At 33.3% G+C, this 13,906-nt stretch overlaps 1 long non-coding RNA gene across 7 annotated transcripts; it reads right to left on the bottom strand.

Annotated features, from left to right (window-relative positions):
• Window positions 1–6,501: 6,501 nt before the first annotated feature.
• LOC110008486 (uncharacterized) lies at window positions 6,502–13,042 on the bottom strand. Of its 7 annotated transcripts, none has more exons than XR_016044855.1 (5): window positions 12,619–12,997; window positions 7,888–7,938; window positions 7,704–7,808; window positions 7,149–7,583; window positions 6,502–7,038 (listed from the first exon to the last, which is right to left on the bottom strand). It is a non-coding gene; the product is annotated as an uncharacterized LOC110008486 (long non-coding RNA). The 7 variants fall into 7 exon arrangements; XR_016044853.1 differs by lacking the exon at window positions 12,619–12,997 and adding an exon at window positions 12,434–12,608; XR_016044856.1 differs by lacking the exon at window positions 12,619–12,997 and adding an exon at window positions 12,434–12,605 and having other exon boundaries at window positions 7,888–8,009.
• Window positions 13,043–13,906: the final 864 nt, after the last annotated feature.

The following is a 13,906-nucleotide window of genomic DNA, read 5'->3' as shown; positions in this document are numbered from 1 at the left end:
AATTTCAAAAACTGTACAAATCAAGTATATCTATAAATATTTGAAAATCTTGAAAATGGAGAGTCCAGATTACTTGTTAAAAGATGTACTATTTTTAGAGCTTTAAATATAGGTCGAGATAATCACTTGGAAGGTTTTTTAACTTTGAACTTTACTTCGATAGAATAAAACATTTTCCTTTTGGTTGTGGTTTCTATAAGGTTACAACCTTAAACAATCCAATTAAGGCTGTCACATCCCAAGAATTTATAATACTGATATTCCTGAGATGTGGCAGTCAAAATATATATATACATCTCTTTTTAGGACAAATTTACGATGAAGAATTTTTTTTTTTAAAGTAACAAAAGAAAGTTTAAGCACAACTACAATATCTTCCCAAAGTTGATCCTGACGAGTACTCAAATGAAACCGCAGTTATCCTGAAAAATATTTACCATAGTTTGATGAGTTTGGCTACTCAGTAAGTGATCATCATAATCCTAAAAAATAATTACGGTTGAAAGATATCAATATTTTCAAAGAGAAGATCTATTAACAGAAATGCATCAACAGTTTGACTTTCAATAAATGCATAATTAAGTATAATCCGAATAATTGAAATGCACATAACACTTTAACAGCAATGCATAATTCAAAGGATTTCACAAAATACCCTACTGGTGTCCCAAGTAGGTCACCTATATACCCCATCAGCGTCCTGATGGGTCCACTTAATCCCTATCGGCGTCCCAGATAGGTCCACTTAATCCCTGCAGGTCTACTTATACCTCACCGGCGTACCGGATGAGTCCACTTAATCCCTACCGGCGTCCCGGGTAGGTCCACTTATACCTCACCGGCGAACCGGATGAATCCACTTGCATACTTAAATTATTTCTAAATCTCTTTAAACATTGGAAAACAGCAAATATCATGTACGCAACATATCACTGAAACCATTAATATGAATCTCACTGACACCATTAATAATAGTCACTTTCAATAACATTTCAAAAATAACCAATCAAATATTTTGGGCTCAAATTTAGAAAGGTAGCAGTTCGTAAAGACATTCTAGCATAATTGCCAATCTAATATGTATAGAAAAACTCTTATAGAAATTTAAGAATAAGGAATTAAGACAATTTATGGGATATCAATCCACAAATAAACATTTCACAACAATACTATAATCAATTGTAAAAATGTCAATTTTTAAATAATAAGGCAGTCATTGCACATGAATTTTACAATGTCTAAATATTCAAAACAGTAGAAAGAAATATCACAATTTTACTAAAAGCAGAAATATCACATTTATTTCTAACAATAAACAAGAAAAATAAATAAATTTATTTTTCATAATTTACAGCATTCAAAATTTCTAACATAGATAAAATATCACATATTTTATTAAAAAGATTATTTTTCAAGATAATGAGGTCACGTGCGCATAAAATTTATCGCGCCGAAAATTCATGATAATAAGCAGAAATAATTATTTCATTTCATTTAAAAAGAATGGATTATTTTTCGAGACAATGAGGTCACTTACACACAAAACTTATAAAATAAAGATCCTGGACGGAAATATCACTATTTATTAAAAACAGACTATTTTTCAAGAAGATGATGTCACTTACCCACAAATACTTGAGAGGGAGCTTCTGATAAAAATTCGGCTAGAGAGAGGAGTTCACTGTGTTTCGACCAGAGAGAATAATCTCATAAGTTTTATAAGGTAGGAGTCCTCACCTCTCTGAATTTAAATTCTACTAATATATTATTTTATTCTTTTATTACGTTACAGGTGTGAGCGTTAGGTTACGCTTAAAGCCCACGTTCTTTAGTGGACGTGGCAAGAGCAAGGAAGCAACAAAGCTTTTAAACGAAAAGCTTTGAAAAGTAGAGATGGTCCCTAAGGACCATCATGTTCAAACGAATCATCATGTATTAAAAATTTATTTTCTTCTTTTCGTTTTTTTTTTTTTTTTTTTTTTTTTTTTTTTTTTTTTTTTTTTTTTTTTGAAGTTTAGGATTGTTACAAAGGCGTACCTCCAAGTTTTATCATAACATGTAATTTTATTGTAAGAAATTATGTAATTTTATTGTAAGAAATTATTAGGATTATATTAAAATCTATTTTTAAATCTAATTTGAAAATTTTAAATTTTAAAAATGGTTAAAATCAAGTAGATCTATAAATATATGAAAATCTTGAAAATGGACGGTTTAGATAATATGTTGTAAGATGCACTATTTTTTGGATTAAAAAACTTCTTTTTTTTCATATTCGTACATTTCGATGTCGAGATGACCAATTAGAAGGTTTTTCAAAATTAAAATAACATTTTCAATAGATTTTTGAATTGCATCTGTGATTCTACATTTTAAGGTTGCAACCTTATATAAACTTTTCCTTTTCCTTTTCTACAAGACATATCAAGATAATCAACACTCTTTTCTATTGGATTTTCAAGGTACACCTTACTCCCATAATATAAATTTTTTTCTTTTTCTATAGGACATATCTCTCTTGTATACAACGTGTCTTCATACTCAAATGCCAAGTATGATGCCAATGACTTCAACCAACGCCACCTCCAAACCATGTAAAAAAGATGCATGATTAGTCTCTAAACTTCAAAATAAGGCGCACCTCTGAATCCTGAAAGAAGATGCAAGACCGGGGCAAAAATTTTAGGGGTAGCAATGGACACAGACCCGACCCAGAACTGTTGGGTATACTCAACACGGGTCGGGGTATGGGTCTAATATTTGGACCCGATGGGTCAGGTTGAAGTCCAAAACCTTGACCTGAACACTATTTAGGTCTGGGTCGGGGTCCGGTTGAATCCAACCCATACCCGACCTATACCTGTGAATTGTTGGGAATAAAATACTTTAAGCCCTATTCATTTGGATGTATTAAAGATCGTATACAATAAGACTTGTAATCATCTTTAGCTATTAAATAACAAATTAGACCGCTTATTAGCTATTAAATGACAAATTTCATGGCTTGAAATCTAATGGCGGGCGATTGTGACCTTGTTGCTAATAATACGGGTGTATGATAGTAAAAAAAGGGTAAAAAAAAAAAAAAACCATAGTGAAGGTGGCAATGGACCTGAGACCCAATGGGTGGGACCCGACGGGTATGGGTCCAATTTTTCGACCCGAGGGGTCGGGTCCGGGCCAAAACGTGGACCCGAATACTTTTGGGTCTGAGTCTGGGTCTAAGTCCAACCGGACCGACACATACCTGACCCATTGCCACTCCTAAAAAATTCTTTTGACCACTTTGACAATCTATTTATCTGTAATCATGAAATTTAAAATTTTTAAAATAACACATATCTTTTTTTAAATATATATATATAGGAAAATATTGAGATTAGCCCACTAGTTCATATGAACATATGAGATTTATATATATATATATATATATATATATATATATATATATATATATATAGAGTAATGATCATATAAGACCCTCCCACACCCATGTGTGCAGGACTCCAAAGGATCACCATTAAATTTGGCACAGATCTCTAAAAAAATCAAGTTCCACACCCATGTGATAACTTTTCTATAGATCTATGCAAAATTTAATGGTGATCCTTTGGGGTCCTACACATATGGGTGTGGAGGGTCTCTAGGATCATTACTTTTATCTATATATATATATAAAGGTTTAGATGATCAATTGGAAGGTTTTTCATCGTTAGAAAAAACTTTTTTTTGGCAACTTTTTGAGATGTACCTTACTTCTATGGTCTAAGATGGACGCTTTATATTCCCTTTTTTAAAAAATATTAAATATCATTTTGCTTCATTCCATTCATTATTTCAAATCCAAACAGATCAGTTGCTGATCCAAGTGGTCTCAACCAGTTTCTGCTTGTCAGTTAAACAAAAAGATTGGTGATTCCAATGTTTTAAAACTTTGGCGATTTTTTATCTAGGTTGCCAATCATGTGGGAATTGGTCGTGCCTGAATTAGTTTCGGGAAGATATATGTCCTGGCCTAGTTCCATCTTAAAATGCCCAAACATATATTTTTCTTATTGTTTCTTAAGTTTATTTAATGTTTCCTTAGGTCATCTCTAAATTGTCACCCTATAAACCTTTATTTTATTTTTTATTTTATTTCATATGTTTAATATTTTTTTGGATTACTAATTCAGATAGATCCATTCCGAAGTAGATCGTCGATCCAGTGATTTGACAGAGATATGTGGTGAATGATCCGCCCCATTGCCTAGATTTTGAATACGAATTTACTCGGTCCAGATCTGAAACCTAAAATTCAGATCCTATCTAGTTATGGATATGGATCCAATATTTGAATCCGAATTTTAGGTTTCGAATCCAAATCCAAAATGTAGATATGAATAGTAATTCGGGTCTGATCCGGGTATACGTGGATCCGATCCGGATCTGACTTGGTTTTTTTAAACACTATAATATATTTTAAATAATATATATTAAAGCCTCACCTCATAAACTCATCAAAATTTGCAACTTAAGTATTGAAAAACCTTTCAATCGATCATCTCAGCTTGAGAATTATAGTCGTGAAAAAATATTAGGATTTCAAGTCTAAAAAAATACTGTATATTGCAACAAATCACCTAGACCACCCACCTAGGCCTATTTGATAATTGGTTAACAGATTCATAAAATATGTACTATTTTTTAAGTTTCAAAATTTATTGTTGGTGTTGAAAATTGATTATAAAACCATCATGACGATTTTCAATGCCCAAAGAACTTTTTATATGAGGATTTGAGGTGAGGCTTTATTTTGTTTTCATAAAGCCAAAGTCCTATAGAAACCATAGTTACCAAGTCTTCGTTTTTAAAGGATGAAGTTTCTGTAAGGCATAAGCTTTATTGAAAACAAAAAAAAGCCTCATCTCAAATTCTTATTTAGAAATCATTTTTGGACAACGGAAATCTCCTTGATGGGTCTAAAATTAATTTCCAACAACGAGAAGAAAATTTGAAACTCAAATAATGGAACAGATCTTGAGGATCTATAAACATTTACTTTTAGGATCAAATGGACAGTCTAGATAAATAGTTACAATATATATATATATATATATATATATATGGAAATATCTGGGATTAGCCCACTGGCTCATATGAACATATGAGTTTATATGAGCCCAATGGCCTAGATTGGATATAGGCCGATCTGACGGTTACAGATGTCTGTCAGTATTTCATTAATTTTTTTTTTTTTTAAATCTAAATCACTTAAAATTTTAGACCTGTGTTCATAAAAATAGGTGAATCTTTAAAAAATATCAAAAAAATATTTTACATGAAATAATTTGACCAAAATACCCCTGAAATGTTTTGGGGGTATTTTGGTCATTTTATTTTTTACGAATAATTTTTTTATCTTTTTATTAGGTGTGCCTTGATGAGAAGAGCACATACATAAACTTTCAAGTTATTTGGATTTATAAAAAAAATAAATTAAAATCCAAACACTGACAAACATCCGTGACCATCAGATCAGCCCAGATTCAATCTTGGCCGTTGGGCTTATATGTTCATATAAGCTAGTGGACTAATACCAGCTTTTTCATATATATATATATATATATATATATATATATATATATATATATATTATTTTAGACCTTAAAATCCTAATTTTTTTCACAACCATAATACTCAAGCTAAGATGATTGATATAAATGTTTTCTAATGCTTGAATTGTAATTTTCAATGACTTATGAGGTGAGGCTTTACTTATTTTGCCAGAGCACATTGTCTTTATTGCCGGAGTGTCTAAACGGACTGCTGAAGCACTGTTGCTCCAGAAGCTGTACTACTGGAGTGTGTTTCTCTATTGTCGAAGCGTGTAAACGGACTGTTGGAGCGTTGTGGCTCTAGTAGCTATACTGTCGAACTGTGAAATATGTAGTGCTGGAGCATCTTGTTATAATTGCCGGAGTGTACATGTGTACTGCCGGAGCGCTGTGGCTCCAGAGCCTTCAATACCGGAGCGCATTGTTGTACTGCCAGAGCAACTTTTTATACTGTCGGAGTTGCACTACCTTTTTTTTTTTTTGTTGGCTTTTTTTCTTTTGTGGTGTTGTATGTTAGAACTGAGTTAGGTGTTTCTCTTTAGTGGTGTTATATGTTAGCCTTTGGTGGTATTATATGTTAGCCTTTGGTGGTGGCTTTATATTTTATGTACCGGTGTTATATGTTAGTCTTTGGTGGTGTTATATGTTAGCCTTAAAGTAGTTACACTTCTCTTTGATGGCTTCATAGTTTATTACCAAAGCAACAACTAGCATTGCATGAAAGCAACCGCATCTGGTAACCAAGTTACATTGTCATAAAAATATATAATCTCCAACTTGATGACTTTCTCATAATTGAAAAGGCAAATAAAGAGAGATATCTCATTTATGTAACATACCCTTGATTGAACATCTGTTTCGAACATGCATGTAAAATCCAAAAATGCATATCAAACTCAACATCAAAATATAACCAACCATATCATTTACCTAACATATGTTTCAAACATACTGATCAAATCCAAAAATACATATGAATGGCGATCAAAATCAACCATATTTTTTACTTAACATTTGTTTGAAATATATATATCTAAGACAAAATTAAAAAAAAAATCAATCTCTCCGCCGCAAATCCCACCTCGATTCCTCTTGTAATGCCGACGCTTAAAAGTGATCAACTTTTTCCTTTGTTCTTCTCTCATTTTCATGCTCACTATCACCATTATCTCCTACATCATCATCATCATCATCTTCTATCATCCTCTTCTCCATCATCATCTTCTTTTCCATTATCATGGTCTTCTTCTCTTTCACTTTCATCACCCTCCTCACTCTAACTTTTCACTTCTCCCATAGTCCGCACTATCTCCTTGACACCTCTCTCCACAGAAGTGTTAGTCAGTAGCAGATCATGAGCCGCCTATACATAACGTCTGGATTCCCCGGCCAATACTTCACCATTAAGTGCAGCTTGTAGCAACTCTATACATGTATGTCGCTGCAAGTAGATAGTGAAAACAAACAAATTTGATTGTTAGATATGTTTTTTATAATTTTAAGATATATTAAAATGATAAAATAAGAAAATACATATAATAAATACTATACCAATATATTATCTTGGGATTGACCTATGGAGAGTTGTACATGCAATTGGCTTGAGGAGGGTTGTACATGGGATTGCGACTGCGACGGGAGGTGAAATGATGTTTTTCTTTGCGTAAACATATTGTACCAGGTTATGTACTCTTCTGTAAGTACTCCATTAGATTTATCTAAGGGTGCCTTAACAACGTCATGTTTTCGTTGTTTCCAATCTTTTATCTGCCTACCCAATTCTTCAGTCCAATTTGTGGGATGTACACCGACTTTCTCCCTCCTATCCCACTTGGGTGGCATAACAGGAATACCTTGTATCTTCTCAAATTATTGCAACACACGATCGGGCATATAGTACTCTACAATGTTGAAACTAATCAGGTATGATCGACACATGAAGTACTCTGCAATGTCCTGCGACTCCTCATACAGTTGCCAGGTCACCTACAAAAATAAGCAGGAGATATTAACAACAAGGCAAGACATTCTTAATACATTATCTACTAGATTAATAGCATAGGTTGAATATCTACTACATTATGAGCACACAAGCCAATCACTAACCATATTAAACGAGATATTCTTCCACATGCAAGTCATAAGCATCTCTAGGTTGATGGCCAATGCATGCATGGTAGCTAGAACTCGAAAATGGTCATAGATCCAACACTGTAGAAAAATAAAAAAAGTAAGAAGCTACATAAATTGTAATACTTTAAATATATATGATATAGATAGTGAGAAATACCTGTAGTAAGGTCGCTGACCCACTAAAATGATTATTTTCCCCACCTACGACCTTAGACAATGAACGATACAATAAATCAAGAACCGCAGCACCGCATGCATACTTCTTTGCCTCATTAAAATCTCGAAACCATTGCAGATATATTAAAAGTGTCAGATCCTTTAAGTGAGTCGAGAAATATAGTTGTTTCAACTAAATAAAGGAGATATACTCGTGTGGGTTGCATGAGTTGTAATTTGATGGTTTTTTTTATAGTTGGCTGAATCTACTCCTCAACCATGTATGATTTAGAGACATCGGGGTGACATCTTTTGGGCAATCTCTCAGATACTCCTTGACAAAAGCAATATAGTTTTCAGGCCTGATGCCGGTTACAGGCTCACTTGTCATGGGTATCATTAATATTTGACATACATCGTATAATGTTGGAGCCATTTCACCGATGCTTAAAAATGCAGTATTTGTTGGAAATATAGCCTATCAAGACTTAAATTCCAGTAGTCTCTGATTCAGTGGGAGCGATTGAGAGATTGAAATATTGACATCTTGCGAAATGGAGCCCAGATTCTTTTACCTCGAGTACGCATGAGGCATCAAGAGTTCACGTGTTGAGAAAGCAATTTCTCAAGGAGGTGTGAGGGTTACCTCCTACTCAGGATTTTATAGGTTAGCCTCATGTTTAGCTGCAATCAGCTAGGCCTTGGAGAATCCAAATGAGAAAAATAGAACCTGAGTACTTATTGAGTATTCACCATATATGGAATAGTCAAGACTTATGTGACATAAGTCCGTATCCTGACACGAGACCATTGCATTACATGTGCATTTTCATTTCGTACAGGAAGCCACTCTTCCAAATGGATTATGCGAGTTTGGAAGAGTCAGTGAACATGTGCTTTAAGAGGACCCTTGTAATTGAGTTGGTTCATGTCCCATAGGAGTACATCTATAATCCATTGAGAGTCGAATGATCGGAAGCTCTGGTTTAACAGCTTTGATATGGTCAATTATGTGTCTCTGCTTTAGACTATAGAACATAGGTTTATTGAGTCGATCTGAGACTCGACGGAACGTCATTGGGGACTAGCCCGATGGAGTACTTCGATACCTATAATTATTAGCCTGAGATCTCACTATTCTTTTTGTCCGATTTTATAATGATGATAAAAACCTAATAATTTCTAAAAAATACTTTAAATATTTATTGTGAATTTTAGAGAATTTTTCAAAATTTTATTTGCTAAAAAATAAGGGTTTTCATACTGTTTGACTAAAATTTCATTTTAGTCCTGACCTGGTAATGTCATGCGGCATTCGAGTGGCCATAGGGCTGCCACATGGTACCCCACACCTCACTCTAAGATCACCGCCCAGCTGGACACTGATCCCTAGGCGGGGGACTAGATTGGCATTTGGCTGTTTGTTTTATAAGGAGTTGTGTTATGATGTCTTGTTATATATTTTTATATAATGTTATAAATCAAGGTCTCATTTTTATCACATGTTTTAATTAACTCACACATGGGTCATGCATGACATGTGTGAAGTTTAATTAATTTATTTATTTGATATTAAAGAGAAAATACATTTTCAAATTTGAGTTAAAAAATGTCTTTACACACATGTGTGAAGGGGACATTATCTTTAAATTGATTGGTTTGAAATTTTAGATCTATAAAGTGATTGGCTTTGATAAAAAAGAATATCTCTACATGTGTGAGCTTTGCCAATTACTTCTTTGCTCTTTAGCTTTTGTTGTTATCTACTCTAATGCATTATTAAAAAAACTAAGGGTACTTTTGTAAGGCCATATTGGATACAATTAGAACAAAAACATGGGCCAATGACAAAATGGTAAAGTGGCATAACTTAGGGTTAGGGTGAGTGATATGGTGTGAAATCTCATCCCTTCATCCTAGTGGTTGGATGGGGATAGGTGGTTAGGTACATTAGCCTCTCATGTGCCTTTAGAATAGTGCATCAAGGGTGTTGATTGAATCCAAAGTTACACCCATGTTATAAAAGTACATCATGAGATCTCAAACCCTAACTATCTCAACTCTTGAACCATTTTGAAAAATTGTTGCTCCCCTCCTTCTTCTAAGGTTTTGTAAGAGAAAATTGAAGAGAGAGAGCTTTTAGAGTTCCATTAATGGTAATCTTGATGGTGGTCTTCCTTTCTTATGCTTAAGTCCATAGTGTGCATTTATCAAGGTAAACTCTATTGAATTTTCTTTTCGCATAAGATTATATCCTAGGCATCTATAGTTGATGGAGTTTTGAATTTAGAGAAGTTTCATTAATCTTAGAATCCCCATTTGATCATCTTTTTTATCATGCTTATTTGTAGTGTAGTACTTCATGAGTTGTAGCCTATATGAATGAGAATCCATGATCATGCATAATATCCATTAATTACTTAGGTTCAAACCCATCAAATAATTTAGTCTCAGACTGTCACTCCATTTTCAGAACTTTTTCAACACGTTTTTACCTATGGGGTTCATAATCTTTTCATACAAGGCTGTTTTGGTGGTCCGAAGGACCACCATGTGGCCATAACTCTCTTGTTCTTTATCCGATTCGATTCAAACCTTTTGCATTCTGTTTTGGATGATAATGCTAGGTATTGAGATCTTAAAAAGTGACTTTAAGGTGTATAATTTCTTCCCATTTGGATTAGACACTCTTGTGAGATTGAATCACTTTGTACAATCCGAAGGAACAAAATTAAGTCCTTATAGGGCCCGATTGCGCGGCCCCGACACAAGAGGTTCGAAACATGGCTTCCCTATTTTAATTTGGAATTCTAATTCCCTGTTTAATTGACTTTATTCTTTAGAATTTTGTTTAGATTAGTTACATGATGTATTTAAGCTTTGGGACATAGTTTATGTAATTTGTGCTATGAAAGTGTAATTCATAAGCTAGTCTTGCTTTATATGTGATTGCCTCATAAGGGGTTAGTATTTGCGTTTATTTACAGCGATTATACAAGGCTAGAAATGGTTGTAATTGTTATGTAAAAAGATTGTAACTTATTCACTTATCTTGGTTTTTAGCAAGTGGCTTGTTAAAGGTGTCCATTTTGTCATGTTTTTTGGCTTGAAAATTTGCTCTAGTCTTTGCATCCACTTTCACATTGCTTGTCCCAATATTATATGAGTATTATCTTATCCATGTTTTGATGTTAAAAACATGTCGTGCCTAACTTCGAAACATATATCTTCCATTTGCATCCATCACCTTTGCATTTCGCTCTTACGCGATACCCCTCATTTTTAACAAGATGGTATGTGAAATGGTGTGCTATAGCAAACTTACTAAGGGCTTATTGAAAGTCATCTAGAGACTCAAATTGTTGCCTTATACCAGTAAGTACATCCTCCTATGAACTAAGCAACTTTGGTGCATTGCTTTGTTCAGAACCAGAGTGCAAAACATTAGAGGATTGAGGGGGTCTAACCTCTTCGATTGCTCTACTATTACATGAAGTACTTGCACCCCTTTGTTCACTCCCATCAAATATATAAACGAAGAGATTATTCTCGCCTTCATGTGCATTCAACATCATCTCAATATCATCGTCAATGAATAGATTCACAATAAATCTTCTATTTCTCGGGACAAAATACCTCAATGATATCAAATGCATATTTAGCGAGAAATGCTCGGCTACATATTTTAGCAGCTCACCTAAGCTAGTTCTACTTTCAATCATAAATGTATATGCATCAACACCAATATAATTCAAAGTCCCATCGATATTTGATTGGAGGTCTCCACCAAAAATACAATAAATTAATCTCCTATCACTCATTTTCTTTTGTCCTGCACAAGATTTGTAATAATTTACACTCCACATATAAATAAAAGCAATAATTATCTGAATATTGCAATCTTAACGATTTTAGCCAACTTCTTATTTTGTATAGTTCTCAATGACAATTTTATATAGCGCTAACGTAAATCAATTATGCCTAAACAACAAAATTATAGTTCAAGACAAAAGACACAATTACACCTAGTTATCAAATTGTCAAATTGCACCGCCACCAACTTCTTTATTTACTCCTTGCAAAAATCTTCTATGCATATGTTTAAATAAAATATTTATTCACAAGAAACATTGAAATTAAATTCATTCCAAACTATTGCTTATATTAGTTCGAGACTTTGAAAGTCTTATCGAGCATATGGACTTTGTCTAGTGCTTACATTTGTTGCTTGTATTCAGTGAGTAGTGATACAATATTGACAAAACTATTATTGCATCAAAGCTATCATAACAAGAAGATAAATTGACAAATTGAAGCTATCATAACTACTATTAAAATTAACAATATCAAGGCATATTTTTCTTAATAACTAGATGTTAACAAGAGAAAGACAATGGCTCATCTAATAAGAAACAATCAATGCAAAGAAAACAATTCAGTAAAACAAACTCCAAATTTACAACCACCAAGTACATTTAAGCTCTAAAATGACAATAGAAAAAAAATGACAAACTCCACAAAATTTAACAAGAAAAACTTCGATAAACCTTAATCCATGAGCAATCCATCCCTTCATTGTCAATCACAGATCAAGTATAACAAAATTCCACGAACAGTCACCATACAACATTTCTAGATCATAAGCACAAGGTGTCAAAACCCGGGATTGGAGCTTCAAAAAGACAGATTCAGTTAGTGTTTTAAGTGATATTATTAATGAAATCTGCTATACCTTTGATGGGGCTGATTTGGGATGAAAGATAAGCTAAAAATAGAGCTCGGGCTTCATCGGTTCGGGCTTGAGCCCTGCTATCTTTAGTTGAGAGAGGGAGAGACCTCGGTTCACAGAGATAAAATGGTTTTTTTGGGCAAAATGTTTTTTGGGCCGAAGAGAGAGAGAGAGAGAGAGAGCGCGAGAGTAAAGCTCGGGCCAGAGAGCAAGGGTGGAAGCTCATGGGGGGACATAGAAGGAGGGAGCTCGGGTCGTAGGGCGCAAGGGAGGAAAATAGCGCAGAGAGAGGCGTGGTAAAAAAATGGAGAGTAAAGCAGTAAAATGCGCAGAGAGAGGCGTGGTAAAAAAAACTGAGAGTAAAACGGTAAGATGCGCAGAGAGAGGCGTAGAGAGAGGCGTGGGTAAAATGCGTTGCGTAAAAGCCGTTGAGCCGCTTAGGGGGTAAGTTGTGTTGATAATATCATTGGGGTTTTTGTAATTTTTTCTTAAAAATAAGTCTTAATTAAAAATATGTCTTAATTAAGAATTTTGATTTAACAAAAATTACTACAAAAAATTTCACTAATATGTTGCTAGAAAAAAAAAAGGGCAATATATTTTTCAAAAACAATCCATCAAAACAACCATATATCTTAAAATAATAGATAGAGTTAAAAGAAGAGTAACCCAATAAAAAAAAAAATTTATCTAAACACAGAGCGTCATTATAAAGAGCAAGAAAGAAATTCAGTAAACTAAGACTTAGGGCAGCTAGGAATTCAGGATGAGCTTCAAATGTGTAGATTTGGTTTAACATTTTATTTATTGCTTTTTGCGTACATATTAATTTCAATGTTTCAATCTTTTTCTATTTAATTATTGTACACAACATAGCAATTTAGATTGACCACTATTTTATATTTTTGGATTTTAGTTAATTGTCTTCATATATTGAGGGTTATATTTTGCTTTTTTATTCGAACAATCCCATAACTTAGGTTGTTATTCTTGTTATTTGCTAATGTAGTTCTTGTGTTTAGTATTGTTGTTGTTTTATTATATGCTTTTAATAAAACTATCATATGTTTTGTATCTTGACAAAATAATAAACATTATTGTTGTATTCATTAAAAGTTTAGACAAAAATTTATCACCTCTAACAATATTAGAACATAAAATTATAGTTCAGTAGTTTTGATGTATCCATACAATAACCACAACTCATAATCTCATATCTTTTTATTTTTATATACATGTTTTTTTCACTTTATTTATAATGATCTAACATTCCTAATTTTTGGTATTTTTG

This window comes from Amborella trichopoda, chromosome 11, assembly GCF_054954075.1.
Source record: "Amborella trichopoda isolate Santa Cruz 75 chromosome 11, AtrichopodaSantaCruz75HAP2 v2.0, whole genome shotgun sequence".
In the NCBI taxonomy this organism is placed as follows: domain Eukaryota; kingdom Viridiplantae; phylum Streptophyta; class Magnoliopsida; order Amborellales; family Amborellaceae; genus Amborella; species Amborella trichopoda.
This window is presented reverse-complemented; position numbering and strand designations above follow the sequence as displayed.